This window comes from Pan paniscus, chromosome 3 (genome assembly GCF_029289425.2).
Source record: "Pan paniscus chromosome 3, NHGRI_mPanPan1-v2.0_pri, whole genome shotgun sequence".
NCBI lineage: Eukaryota > Metazoa > Chordata > Mammalia > Primates > Hominidae > Pan > Pan paniscus.
In genome coordinates this window covers 95,728,748-95,744,689 of record NC_073252.2, presented here as the reverse complement: position 1 = coordinate 95,744,689, position 15,942 = coordinate 95,728,748, and the positions used below count along the sequence as shown (strand labels likewise).

The 15,942-nt window shown below is 33.6% G+C and overlaps 1 protein-coding gene across 3 annotated transcripts in view; it reads left to right on the top strand.

The window, feature by feature from the left end:
- STPG2 (sperm tail PG-rich repeat containing 2) overlaps positions 1–15,942 on the top strand; it is a 718,556-nt gene that overhangs the window by 474,793 nt on the left and 227,821 nt on the right. The window lies entirely within an intron of this gene.

Below are 15,942 nucleotides of genomic sequence, written 5' to 3'. Positions count from 1 at the left end.
TCTTGTACCTATTTTGTCAAGTTTAAATGTAAATGTTTCTATTTTTGCAAGCTAATATAAATGGCATTGTGTTTTAATTTATAAATTCAATTGTTTATTGCTGTTATATAGGAAAGCAACTGACTTTTGTGTATGTTTTGTATCCTGCAACTCTGCTATAGATGCTTATTAGTTCCAGAAAGATTTTGTTTCTTTGAAATTTTCTACATAGACAATATATAATTTTCCAACAAAGAAAATTGTATTTCTTCCTTCCCAATTTATATACTTTTATTTAGTTTTCTTTTTTATTGTATTAACTAGGACTTATACTATTATATAGAATACTAGTGGTGAGAAGAGACATTCATTTCTTGTTCCTGATCTTACGAGAAAAGCATCTCGTGTCTCAACATCAAGTATGAGGCTATCTATAGATTTTTTGTAGATGTTACTTTTCAAGTTGAGGAGCTTCCCATTTATTCCTAGTTTTCAGAAAGATTTGTTATAAATGGATATGGGTTTTGTCAAATGTTTTTCTGAATATATTGAAATGATCATATGATTTTTTTCCTGATCCAAACTCTTTATAAATATGTTAATGATAGACATCATTGCAATCACACTAGTGGTATTTACTAGGGACAAAGTCCTTATCTACGTAATGCTTTTATAGTAGAATGTACTGTAGCTGTTTGTCATTGTTGCTAATTGTAAATAAATCTGAAATTATTGATTCATGAAGCATGACTCTCTGGAAATGTCACTTAATTGATGCAATTAGAGGAGTATAAAATACAAAGCTTTAATGACTGAATAGCTTCCTTTTGTGTATGTAATTCTATGTATGCATCATTTAGAAACCACTTACTTTAAATCTGGGTAAGGGCTCATTGTAATGTGACAAGAAAAGAGAACTGATACAAATATACTTTTGACCATACTGCTTGCTGTGCTTTCAGTAACAAAGTTAATTTGTATCTGACCCAGGAATCTCTTTTTCTTTTTGCCAGTATCATGAAATAGTAACCAGTTAACTTACTAGCTTATAGATAGGGTAAAATGAAATCCTGACCCAATACATTTCTACATGACAATGCTTGGCAGGAACTGCTTAGCAGCTGCTTCTTTCAGTGAATCATATAGTCTCCAGTTTCCCGTGGTCCTACTACTCTGGACCACTGTCAGTTACTTTTCTTTTCTAATTGAGTTTTTATTTTCTTATTGTAAAATTAAGAGGGATGATAGAGTAATGGCTAGCACCAAGGACTTAAACTATGATGCCCATGTTCAAATCTGAATTTCACTACATAAACCTGTATGACTTTAGACAAGTTACTTAAGGTTTATATGGCTCTGTTTCCCCATCTGATAATGGTGATGGATATAATAATAGTGCTTTCTTTATAATTACTGTTAAAATTTACCAAGTCAATTTGCATAAGTACTAAGGATAGTGCTGGACATATATTACAGTAAATGTTAGCTGTTACTATTATGAATTATGTCCCTATTAAAAATGAGAAAGTAAAAGAGAAATATTTGGGTCAAAAACTTCAAATAGGATATTATTCATGGCATAGTTCTGTGTGCTTATGCAAAGTGTATCTGTATTGGAGAATTAGGTTAGTAATATTCCAGATGGTTACAGGAAGCTAGAAACATAACATTACATGGTTGTCTTTGTGATGTAATTTTTGTAATTATTTTTAGGTTTCATGGAAGTTGGCAATAGAAACCTTAATTTTGAAGAAACTTAAAGTAACAGAAACTTAGGTGTAATCTCAGCAATGAGAAAGGACCATCTTATAGAATATTCTAAGCTATCACAGTATGTTATCTTGACTCTCTTGGCTGTGTTCTTTTTTAAATGACATATTTTTTGAGGTTAATAGATCTTTTGTATGCCTAGTAGAGAGTTTACTGTGACCTATATAATTCATTAGATTTGGTAGCATATAACTTTCTGCTTTTAACACTAACCTGTGGGAAAAAATACACAGAATAGACAAATATCAAGCAGACACATGTCTATATTACAGAGATACTGGGGATTTGATCCTAAACATTTTCAATAATATTGCTTATTATTAATAATCATTTAGAACAATTGTAATTGATATAAATGTTTCTTCCTCAATGATTGCTTGATTCAGATTGGATAGTTGATTATATCAGCAGAACTAACACCACAAATGCTAAACTGGTAACAGTGCTGTGTGCAGATCATTATGTGATTGTATTGTTACATCACAGAAGAAAAAGACAGACATCAACAGGACATAAAAATACATTAAATAAACAATAATGAATAATATTAGAGCAACTCTGCCACACCTAGAAAATTTATTTTAAATAATCTTCACATAATGCTATTTTAACACATAGGTTGGGTTTCTAAAATGAATATGATAACTGCCAATTTGATTAAAAACAAAAGTCATGTCTTTTGTAAAATGTTGAGTTGCTTATACAATTAGTTCCAATTGACAGGAAGGAGTTTCCCCTGTCGTGCTATCATTTACCATAAAAATATTTTAGTAAATTTCTTCTTCTTGTTCTATATCGAACATAAAATGAACCTCTTCACCTCTAAGGTCAGAGTTACTACTCATTTCAACACTCAATATCATTCAAAATTTGTATTTTATAGTTAAGAATAATTATTTTCTTAGACCTTTCACTTTTAAAAAAATTTTCATCATCACTAATAGGTTTCTTTGTACATCTGTATTTCACCAGGATATTCAGTTTTAATAATTACTGTGTTAATACATATGCAGTTTGAATTGAAATGCAGATGCCAACAGCTTAAAAATAAGTAATATGCTGGAATAAAATCACAAATAACATAAATAAAAACTCATAGATTTTTATAAATTTTCAAAGTAATTAGAACTTTATATGGTAAATTCATTAAAGTCATATTCCTATTTTAGTTGTTTCTTCCTTTCTATTATTAGCTGAGTAGGATATGATCTTGGAGGGGAAGAAGGCATAAATAAATGCAACACATTTTATATATTGTTATTATTCAGGTCTTCATGGGTAACATAGTGTAATGGTTAAAAATTTACCTTTCCTGATAAGACAGACAAAGGGGGTCCACCTGGCTATTCCATTTCTTCTTACTTTACTCATATCCAGAGAATATGAGAACTGAGCTCCAGATTCCTCACCTTTAAAATGGGCATGATATAGTGTTGGAAGTTCTGGTCAGGGCAATTAGGCAGGAGAAGGAAATAAAGGGTATTCAATTAGGAAAAGAGGAAGTCTAATTGTCCCTGTTTGCAGATGACATGATTGTATATCTAGAAAACCCCATTGTCTCAGCCCAAAATCTCCTTAAGCTGATAAGCAACTTCAGCAAAGTCTCAGGATACAAAATCAATGTACAAAAATCACAAGCATTCTTATAAACCAATAACAGACAAACAGAGAGCCAAATCATGAGTGAACTCCCATTCACAATTGCTTCAAAGAGAATAAAATACCTAGGAATCCAACTTACGAGGGACATGAAGGACCTCTTCAAGGAGAACTACAAACCAGTGCTCAATGAAATAAAAGAGGATACAAACAAATGGAAGAACATTCCATGCTCATGGGTAGGAAGAATCAATATCGTAAAAATGGCCATACTGCCCAAGGTAATTTATAGATTCAATGCCAACCCCATCAAGCTACCAATGACTTTCTTCACAGAATTGGAAAAAACTACTTTAAAGTTCATATGGAACCAAAAAAGAGCCCACATTGCCAAGTCAATCCTAAGCCAAAAGAACAAAGCTGGAGGCATCACACTACCTGACTTCAAACTATACTACAAGGCTACAGTAACCAAAACAGCATGGTACTAGTACCAAAACAGAGATATAGATCAATGGAACAGAACAGAGCCCTCAGAAATAACACTGCATATCTACAACTATCTGATCTTTGACAAACCTGAGAAAAACAAGCAATGGGGAAAGGATTCCCTATTTAATAAATGGTGCTGGGAAAACTGGCTAGCCATATGTAGAAAGCTGAAACTGGATCCCTTCCTTACACCTTATACAAAAATTCATTCAAGATGGATTAAAGACTTAAACGTTAGACCTAAAACCATAAAAACCCTAGAAGAAAACCTAGGCATTACCAATCAGGACATAGGCATGGGCAAGGACTTCATGTCTAAAACACCAAAAGCAATGGCAACAAAAGCCAAAATTGACAAATGGGATCTAATTAAACTAAAGAGCTTCTGCACAGCAAAAGAAACTACCATCAGAGTGAACAGGCAACCTACAAAATGGGAGAAAATTTTCACAACCTACTCATCTGACAAAGGGCTAATATCCAGAATCTACAATGAACTCAAACAAATTTACAAGAAAAAAACAAACAACCCCATCAAAAAGTGGGCAAAGGATATGAACAGACACTTCTCAAACGAAGACATTTGTACAGCCAAAAAACACATGAAAAAATGCTCACTATCACTGGCCATCAGAGAAATGCAAATCAAAACCACAATGAGATACCATCTCACACCAGTTAGAATGGCAATCATTAAAAAGTCAGGAAACAACAGGTGCTGGAGAGGATGTGGAGAAATAGGAATACTTTTACACTGTTGGTGGGACTGTAAACTAGTTCAACCATTGTGGAATTCAGTGTGGCGATTCCTTAGGGATCTAGAACTAGAAATACCATTTGACCCAGCCATCCCATTACTGGGTATATACCCAAAGGACTATAAATCATGCTATTATAAAGACACATGCACACGTATGTTTATTACAGCACTATTCACAATAGCAAAGACTTGGAACCAACCCAAATGTCCAACAATGATAGACTGGATTAAGAAAATGTGGCACATATACACCATGGAATACTATGCAGCCATAAAAAAGGATGAGTTCATGTCCTTTGTAGGGACATGGATGAAATTGGAAACCATCATTCTCAGTAAACTATCGCAAGAACAAAAAACCAAACACCGCATATTCTCACTCATAGGTGGGAATTGAACAATGAGAACACATGGACACAGGAAGGAGAACATCACACTCTGGGGACTGTTGTGGGGTGGGGGGAGGGGGAGGGATAGCATTAGGAGATATACCTAATGCTAAATGATGAGTTAATGGGTGCAGCGCACCAGCATGGCACATGTATACATATGTGAGTAACCTGCACATTGTGCACATGTACCCTAAAATTTAAAGTATAATAATAATAAAATAAAATAAAAGAAGTCAAAAAATAAAAAATAAATAAAATGGGCATGATAGTAGTGTCTATTCCTGTGATACTATGGGTTACGAAAAAAGTATCTAGGCTGTATGGTGCATGGTAAGTGCTGATTACATTGTTTAATACTTTTCTTTTTATAATCAGTAGGTACCTTTTTAAAAAAGAAGACATTTGAATATGTCTACCCTAAACTATTAATAAATAATTTTAATTTGATTGTACTTACATATGAATAGTTTTTAAATGTTTTGTTTGTGTGCTAATTTTATTCTTACTAAGTGGATCCTTCTTTAGTTTCTCTTCTGTGTTAGTAGAGAAATCTGTAATTTAATGTACATCTATTAATTAGCTGTGTGTGCTCATTACTGGCCTGATTTCATAGTGATCCCAAATAGAAAACTGAAAAAAACCCTCTAAGTGTAAATTCTAAATCATGTGTTGAAATACATATGATTAAAATGAACTTGGATATTTTTGTTGAAGCATGTATTTCCTTTTAGCAATTTCATTTATTTTTTTTCTACTGATATTTTCACACATATAATTACTAACATCTACAAAACATTTAAAGAAACAATTATATAGCTTTTTTCCCCAAAGAACAGTATTTAATGATGTATATATAGGTTTTTCATAATTTTTTAAAACAATTTATACATGCAATTTGAATGAGAACTACAACAATCTCCTAATCTTGAAAATACCTATGCTGAATAAGAGTAGGCTCAGTTGCATATAAAATCAAGATAAAAGTAACTATAGAAATGTCTTCTTTGTAACAAGAGGTAGGGAGCTTAAAGCTCATATGGAGGCTCCATGAAGTCACCAGCATCATGGGCTTCAGCCAGCTCACCATTTAGGAAGCCTGGCCATGTGTCTTCACCCTTCCGGTTCAAGATGGTTATTCTCGACATAACATCTAAGTTCTATATGCCAGGAGGGAGAGAAAGGAAAGGGTTGCCCTTGTCCTTTTGAAGGAAATAATCCCAAATTTGCCATAAAAATTATTTTTGTAATTGGATAATAATTTTCTTTACTTGCTAATGGCCAGTACTTAGAGATCCATAGCCACCATCCAGCTGTAAAGGGGCCAGTTAAAAGCTGGAATATTAAAATTAGCAGTCTCTGCCATATATGTTTTGGAGAATACAGGTACACATTCAAAAGTGTTGCAGACATCTATTAAATCTGGCTTTATAAACTATCAGAAATTGGTCAGACTATTACAACCCAGTCATCATTTTTTTCATGATTAAATTGTTATAATAGCTATAATTGGTTCTGCATCATCTGCTAAGAAAATGGTAGAGCTATTAAAAAACAGTAAATGCCGTGTCATACTACTCAATTGTTCAATACATCAAACCATTTTAGAGTTCTTTTAAAGTGTTTTTACTGAATAGGTAACAATCTTCAGTTTCAAAGAACATTTTATGGTTTATGAGCAGATAGTGCCTGACTGTCCATTAGGAGCATTGCTTTAGAACAATATTTATACTGAGTAAAATGCTTCAGTAACTGACTTTAATTTTTTTTTACCTCATACTTTTAATTTTGAAAAAACAAAAAGTAAAAACTACTACTATAAATTTGTTAAGGCTTTAAATTGACATAGCTATCTAATTCAGAAAGTTGTTCATATGAGTACCTGTCTGCCTCTTCTTACTCTCTGATAAAAGTACTAAGATATGGGAGAAGCCATCAGAGAGTTTAAAAATGCAGGTTTTTGTCTGTTCTGGTTATAAGCGAAACAGGTCATTTGCCTTGGGATTCAAGAACCTCGTGGCAGTGCAGCTAATGATTTAAATTTAATTAATTTATCAAGGCATAGAATTTTAGAATTCACAGAAACCATTGAGAATACATCCTCCAATATTGTCATTTTATAGTTGAGGCACTGAGGTCTGGAAAGTTTAAGTGACTTGGTAAGGTCATATTAATGAGTTAGTGGCAGTACTGAAACCAGGGCAAGGGTTTTACTGCCTTTTAATCTAATACAGTCTTGCCCATCCCCCCCCCTCCTTTCCTTCCTTCCTTCCTTCCTTTCTTCCAACTCTATTTTCTGCATTTTAGTAGTATAAGCATAAAAATAGTTGTGTATCACACAGGTTTCAGATGTGGAAAAAGAAAATCAATTTGTTTGGGCAAAAATTAATTTAATACAGGGAATAAGGTGCTTATTATCTTGTTGGAAAAATTGATGTAGGGGACTCCAGGATGGATTTTCAGAAATAACTTGCAAAACACCATGATATAGTCCAGCAGAGGAGCTGAGGCTGCTGCCACACATTTTCACATTTTTAAAACTAGTGACTGGAATCTGAAATAGCTGGTAGGTAAGCTACTGTCACTAACTTCATAGCTGTCGTTTGACATGCATAAAGCTTCTGAATAGTCTCGAATCATACAGCAGAAAACTCCATGTATCAACTATGTGTGCCAGTAGAGCTAAGCAAAAAAATATATCTATATACTGCATATATATAGTATATATTTAGTATATACTATATACTATAGTATATCTTTAGTATATATATTTTAGTAATTATATATACTAAATTTATAATAAATTTAGTAATATATATAGTATATATATGTTTTTTATATATAGTATATTGTCTATATATAGTATACAATATATATACTATATATATAGCATATACATATATGTATATATATACTATATATATAGCATATACATATATGTATATATATACACACACTATATATATATATATATACCTATACTGTATATACAATAGTGGCCTGTATTTCAATGTTACTACTCTCCCACATGTGTACATTTAATTGTTGGGACCCTATTCCAGAACTCCAACTATAAGAAAGTCTGATAAATGCTGTCTTTAAGTTTGTGACCACTATAGTGCAAAGTCAACCCAGGAGGGAAGGTGGCTTCATATATAAAGCACACACGCGCGCACACACACACACACACACACACACACACAAATGCACCCACACATGGAAACAAAACAGAACAAAGAAGAAAATAGAGCTGCAATTTCAGCTGGAGAGCCTTCTCTTATTCTTGGCACACTCAAGGAGTACCATTTTAAAAGCAGTGCAGGGCACCGCATTCAAATTTGGAATATGTTGCTTCAAAGTTCAAAGAGGCCTGTCAAGCTGTGTATGATAGGGAATACAGAGTGTTTTTCTTTTCTTTTCCTTTTGGACTTTGCCCCAGGTCGGTGGATTTTCAGGGCTTTCATAAATGTAGCAGGCCTTGAATTTTTATGAAGTTTCAGGCTTGCAAATATAATTAATTCATATAATCATAGAAACTTATACTTCATAGAAATCTTGGAGAATGTATACTTCAGGCCAGGCGCGGTGGCTCATGCCTGTAATCCCAGCACTTTGGGAGGCCGAGGCGGGTGGATCACCTGAGGTCAGGAGTTCGAGACCAGCTTGACTGACATGGAGAAACCCCATCTCTACTAAAAATACACAATTAGCTGGGCATGGTGGTGCATGCCTGTAATCCCAGCTACTCGGGAGGCTGAGGCAGGAGAATCGCTTGAACCCAGGAGGTAGAGGATGCGGTCAGCCGAGGTTGCACCATTGCACTCCAGCCTGGGCAACAAGAGCAAAACTTCGTCTCAAAAAAAAAGAGAATGTATACTTCAATATTATCAATATATACTTGGTACATTTGAGGTCAAAAGGGATTGCATGGCTTTACCTTAGGTAATAACAGTTAGTAAGAGGCACTGTAGAGGGTAGAACTAAAGATTTCTTCCCTCAAATGCTTTTTTATAGTACCGTTTCCCCTACATGTATTATTATTATTAATATGGTAAGAATTTTATGCAACATTTTAATTTCAGGACTTAGATCAAAGTTATTTGAAAATACATATTTTGAATATGAATAATGAATACTTGCTTTGGTTAATCTCTTTAAAACTGGCAATAATGTCATCAATAGCAATGCAGTGCTTTGTGGTTTTAGGCAACTAGTGTTGAAAGGATTGATTGTTTGAATCTAGGGAAATTTGAGAGTTCATGCATTCTAGAACTCTGAAAATATTTTAAGGGTTTGATTGTAGAGGATTCAGCACCATCTTTTTTTATCATGCTGTTCTGTTTAACAGTGAGGAAAAATTCAGTTTGGGCTCCAGAAAATTATACATGGAATAAACATACCCACATGACCATTGCTTTAGCACTTTGGATTATTTTGACCAATTTACTGCTCTTTTGTATCAGGTTTCCAAATACCACCTAGATTTCTACTTCCTCTTATTCTGAATATTATGAATCACATTTAAAATTTACAATATCCCTGAAATAATACGTTGAAAAATTTTCTGCTTTTGTTTCTTCTCTTTTTCTTCTCTTTTTTCAGTATCATCAATGACTCAAAAAATGTGTGAACCTCTGTTATGTGAAAGACCTATTACTCTCACTCTTGCCCTCAAAAGAGCTTTTGATCTGATTAGAGGGACCACACATACACTTGCACAGAGTAGTTAAGAGGAAAAAAGAAGGCTTGAATGGTAAGTAGTAGAGAAGATCAGAGAAGGGAGAGATCACTAGTGAGTGCTTAAGGCAGGTAACACATTTCAGAGAATATTTCAGTCTAGACTTGAAGGATACATTATAATATGCATAATTTGTGTTAAACCCTTTAGGTCAATGTTAGATTCCCAAGGACATTTTAAGTAAATTTGTGATAAACTGCTTGACATTTTTAATTTATGGTGATATAAATCATCTTTTAAAGAAAAATTAAATTTAAAACATAAAATGAGAAATTTCATTGCAATGATATAAACCACTTACAAAAAGATACACTTAGAATACATACATATATATAGCAAAATGCCAGAAATATTTTATACACCAGAGTAAAGAAGTAAGATGTGATAGAAAAATCACATATGTTTCTGAATTTTTATTCTTTTCATATTTAATTATGGGACATTGCCAATGCAGGAAAAAAAAACAATGTAAAGCCTCATATTCTTTAATTTAATCCTGGTAGAAAATATAACTGAAGCCAGAGGCTACAAGCCTCAGTTGACAATTTAATGAAGACTTTTGAAAGAAGGGGAGATTCTGGGTGCTTTGGGAAGACAAGCCCTGAGTGAATAATTACATCAGTTTAGACAAAGAAAAGGTCAACAAATACTTATACATTGGTTACTAAAATATTTGTTAAATATATGTTTATTTTTTATCTAATTATGATGAATTTGAATTTTTCCTTACATCCATTTGCTGTGAAGGCAAAAGATCTTTTCAGTAATAATTGAAACATTTATTTTTTAAAGTTCTAATGGCTGTTAACTTGTTACCATGAACCCATAAATATTCTCTATAGATGACAAAAATGTTTGTTGTGGAATACCTACTTTTTGTTTAAAATTGTTAAGTGCTGTTGTTCATTGGATGCAAGTTTTACCCACCACACTTGTAACATCAACTGACATTGTAAAATCACTGACATTGTTTCCTGTAATTTTCTTAGCACATGTGTGGCTTGAGTTGGCTTGTTAGCAGTTTGCATCAGGGTTTTCTCCCTACAGGCTTATTTATAAAAATGTAATGCTTCTAATGCATTCACTTCTGGAAAAGCAACACAGATGTACCTTTCTCTCAGACATTAGGATGTGTTGTACACAATGTAGGTCATTACTCAGGTTCAGGACAAGAATCTGCTGCTAACGTAAAGGGAACTGGGGAAGTTCTAAAAGCCAGTGATTTCCTGATTTTAAAAACAGCACATAGAAGGAAGTAACAAGAAGCCTCCAACTGCCTTTTCTTTTGGATTTTAATGTGAATTTTACATTCTGTTGTCATCTTACAGTCAACATTATCATGTGCCTTCGTGTGACAAGAGAAAATAATGCTCTCCTTCCCCCTGGCAGTTAAATGCATACTGATCTCCTTAGAATAAACTCAGTCATGTTCTCCCGAGATGCACCCCTAAAAGTCCTTTCCTTTGACCCTATGTATCTTAATACCTCTGGAAAGTTTCATTGTATTCCTATCTTATGTCATAGCTATTTGTGGATATATACCCACATAACTCTCCTTACTGTATTGGAAGGTTTTTGTTAATAAATAGCTTGCATTAATTTTTACATCCCCTGGAGTTCTTAATACTGATGTAAAGAAAATACTTTAGAATTACTAGTTTGTGACCAGGCGTGGTGGCTCATGCCTGTAATCCCAGTACTTTGGGAGGCTGAGGTGGGCAGATCACCTGAGTTTGGGAGTTCGAGACCAGCCTGACTAACTTGGAGAAACCCTGTCTCTACTAAAAAAATTACAAAAATTAGCTGGGTGTGGTGGTGCATGCTTGTAATCCTAGCTACTCAGGAGACCGAGGCAGGAGAATCGCTTGAACCCGGGAGGCAGAGGTTGCAGTTAGCCAAGATGGTGCCATTGCACTCCAGCTGGGGCAACAAGAGTGAAACTCCATCTCAAAAAAAAAAAAAAAAAAAGAATTACCAGTTTATGTGAAAAATTTAACTTTTTTGAGACAGTTTTTTACCATGTAAAATGGGAATGAAAACCTTCTGTTTAATTTTTTTTGTGACAATCAAAATAATTGAAAATACCTTATAGTGCCTGGCATGTAGTATAGCAGGAGAAGCAGCAGCAACAGAAATAATAGTAATGACAATAATAGTAGTAGTACCAGCAGCAGCAACAGCAATAGCTACTGGATAGAGTTTTTATTTTTTAATGTTTTAAAGAATATATTTTCACACTTTAGTTTTTAGGAATATAGCAATAATAAAAAAAATTCTTCAGGGTTTTCTTTTTGTGAGGCCACTGGTCTAGGTTCTCCTCATAACAATCCTAAGAGATGGATGTTGTTACCATGCCCACTTACAGAGTTGAACTTGAAGCACAGAGAATTTTAGTAATTTTTTCAAGTACATGTAGGTGACAAAGTAACAAAGCAAGGATTCAGCCTCCTTTAGCCCAACTCCTCCAGAGGCCATCTGACACTAAAAGGGTACTCAATAAGTATTCATTGAATGATTGATGTCTGCATGTTTTCAAATTATGTATTTGACTTTACTCTTCTAATTTCTTTGTATATGGGTGCATTTACAGTCTTACACTATACATTTAGTTGTTTTGTGGAGAATAACTAGTGCAACACAAAAACAAGATGCATAATTTGTTGCTAAAAGGCATTATTGTTTTATTGCTGGGAAGCACTGTTATTACACAGTGCAAAATTTAAAAAATGTTATTGGTAAATACGAGGCCTACATATGTAAGTTTATAAGCATGTAGCCATATATTGCTGTTGCTTGTATAATCCACCCAAGAATAACAGTCTCATTGCTTTTCAGTCACATTGCCTATCTAAATATTGGTAGATATATATGACATGAACTAGGAGAGCAAAATATGTGAGATGTTACAAAAATATTAGTTGCTTTTCTAGTGGAATCCTTTGATCCTCTTTTAAAATCTCAATTGAGTCCATTTTTAGAAAAGCTGAAAATAAGAGGTTGGGGTATTGTATCTATTGTTTGGTCTTATTACAGTCATTAACTGTAGTCAAGGTGCCTTTCAGGATGAGAGGATGATAGATAGGCCACATTCTCACGATCACATTCACTGTCATGGAGAACAAAAGTCAGGGAGGTGGGAGGTAGCAGAAGACAGAGTGCAGTGGGATACAGGTGCACCTTTTCCAGAGAAGAACAAGATGAATGTTCCCATTGTCACAGCTCCCTGCATTTCCTTAGTCATTAGTGTGACAGGTCTGTTATTGATGACATGACATGGGACCTGTTGTGAAGCTTCATTCCCCTTCTTTGAAGCTACTCCTGTGTCCTTTAAACAGTATATGGTTATCTAATGTGTCAGTACATCTGCCTTCATATCCCAATCTAAGCTATCTTGGTAATGACAGAAAATCACACCACTTGTAAAAAGGGAAGATGATATTAAAGTTTCATAGCTGTGTTAACTGCAATTCTTAGCAGTGGTTTCTTATGTAATAATAGGCAAGGTCAAGAATAAATTTATCTGAGTAAGAGAAAATAGCATAATTTGAGCTCTCAATCTGCTGCAAAAGAATGCTTTGTAGTCTAAAGCTCATCATTTTACTTATATGCTTTCTCCAGTTGCACTATTGAGATTAAGAAACAGTTTCAAAGTTCTGTTTCAAGACATACTGCATGATATAGATCATTTGAATGGATTATTTAAATTAACTACTTGAGAAAAATAACTGAATGTCCAAATCATGACCAACCACTATTGATTCCATTTTAATAATTATTTGAAAATTATGGAATCTTTTTGGAACTGCTAGGAAATATATTTGATTTTAATTATACATTTAGGCTTATTTTATAATCACTTATTAGATAATCAATATTGTCCCACTGAGAATGTATGGGGAAAATCACTCTGAGAAACCACAGAGGTGAAGCATATATACCATTACAGGAAATACATGTTAATAATTTCTAATTTGAATCCTTAAGATTGAAACTTTATTGCTCATCAAAAAATGTTATCAACAATTTAATGAAGTTTATTTTTCTTGGATAGGGTTTTTTAAAAATTATACTTACAGTTTTTTTAAAAAAGGATACCTTTTTACCTTTGTTAGGAATATAGCAATAATAAAAAAATGTGCTTTTCAGAGCAATTATCTATAATGAGAAGCCCTTCACATTGGGAATAAATCCAATTTGTTATATATTAAATTTGGCTACTGTACATGCAGAGTTGCTTTACTGTAACTCTTTTAATATGTATAACCTCATTAGCATTATAATGACTTCATGCTGAAACTTGATGCAATAAACTTTCAAAGAAAAAGTTAAAATAAAAATAGAACAGAACATCAGTGGTGATGCAAGTCAAAGCTACATTTTGTCAGTACATTACTGGTTTTCTTATTATTCTCCAAACTAAACCTCCATGTTTGATTCTGCAAGATTGTGTCTTCAATAGAAGCATTATTAGTCAATTCCTTCATACATATGCCTAACTTTTAATATACTGGGTATGAGACTATAACATATAACATCCATGCGACATCCAGGTGGCCTTTAGGAGTCCCAAAATATACATGAGTATGTATATTTTTGCAGACTAATTAGGTCAGAGTTTGTAAAGTATTACCTTAATAAAAATAAACTCAGCCATCAGAATGTTTGAAAAGATCCTTAAAATACATTTGGCTAGTCTCTTCTCTATTTGCCAAGTATACATTTTCTTCCCTTGTTTCTGAAACACGACTTCTTCCTGATTTTTTTTTTAACCTCTCTGGATCATTGTTCATGTCCTCTGTAATATATCTTTCTTCTTTACCTGCTGCTTAAATGCCAGCCTATAGCAGTTCCTCAGAATTCTGCCCTGTCCTATTTTCTTCTCAAGTGCTATACCTTTATTATCAGTTTTATACCACTTAATCCAAACAAATTTTTATATAATTTCATTTTTCTTATGAGGATTGGATGTTTCTAGTCTACTAAGATCAGCTTCGGAATGACCCGCTGATAATGTAAACTCTGCTTCCCCCATTAAATCTACTCTGTCTTCCTATACATTATTTCAAATTAGAAATCCTGATATCAACTTTAATTTCTTTCTTTTCTTTTGTTTTTCTTTTCTTCTTTCTTCCTCCCTCCCTCCCTCCCTTCTTTCCTTCCTCCTTCCTTCCTTCCTTCCTTCCTTTATTCTTTGACCATGTTCTCATTTCTGTTGACCACTAAGCCCTGTGAATTCAGTCTTTACAGCTATTCTTGAATTCATGCTATTCTTTCTATTCTCACAGTCATTTTTAATCTTTTACCTGAGTTACTGCACAGGCTTCTCATTCTGTAACAGATTTCTCCATCTGACAGTCACAGTTATCTTCCTAAGCCATAGATCTGATCATTTCACTGTTCATTGAAATGACATTTGTATTTCTTTAGTTCAAATATGGTTAATCCCAAATTCCTTAGCCTAGCCATCAGGATGTTTCACAGTCTGGCCACTTGTCTATCTTTCCAGTCTCATTTCCTAGCAATTTCCTATGGAGGACTGCTGGCTAATTCCAGAATATGGTATCTGTCTCTGTGCCTATCTTCCTTTATTTTGGCTTTGCCTGTTGCCTTGAATACCTTACCCACTTTTTCACCTGACACTCTTCTTATTCTTAAGTGCAGTCCTTAAATACTCATTATATATTGCTTTTTAATATATTTAATTAGTTACGTGAATTGACTCATACTATAAATAAACTTTTGCAGTTGGCTCTTTTGAGGCAATATTTTTGAGATATAGTCATGTAAAACATGTAGATTTTATTAATTTAAATTACTGATAATATCCTGTTATATAAATAAATCACTGTTTTCCACTCTACTGAGGGACAAATAGATTATTTTAACTTTTTTCTTTTGTGTAAAAAAGGCTGCAATGAGCAATCTTGCCATTGTATCTTTGAGCATATGTGCACAATTCATTAAGTAATTAATGAATTAGTTTCAAATGACTAACCTGGGAACTTTTGAAGAGTAATGAGAGAATGGCAAAATGTAGACACCTGCCATCATTTTCCAAATTTTCTTACTTGAAATGTCCTTGTGTGAAGTATGATAGTATCAAAATACCCAGGTTATACTTGGTTTGACATGTAGTTATATGATGCAAATAAATGTAAGGAAGGAAGAGTTTGAAAAAAATCTCAATATAAGTTTTTTTGTGCCATATTAAAGTG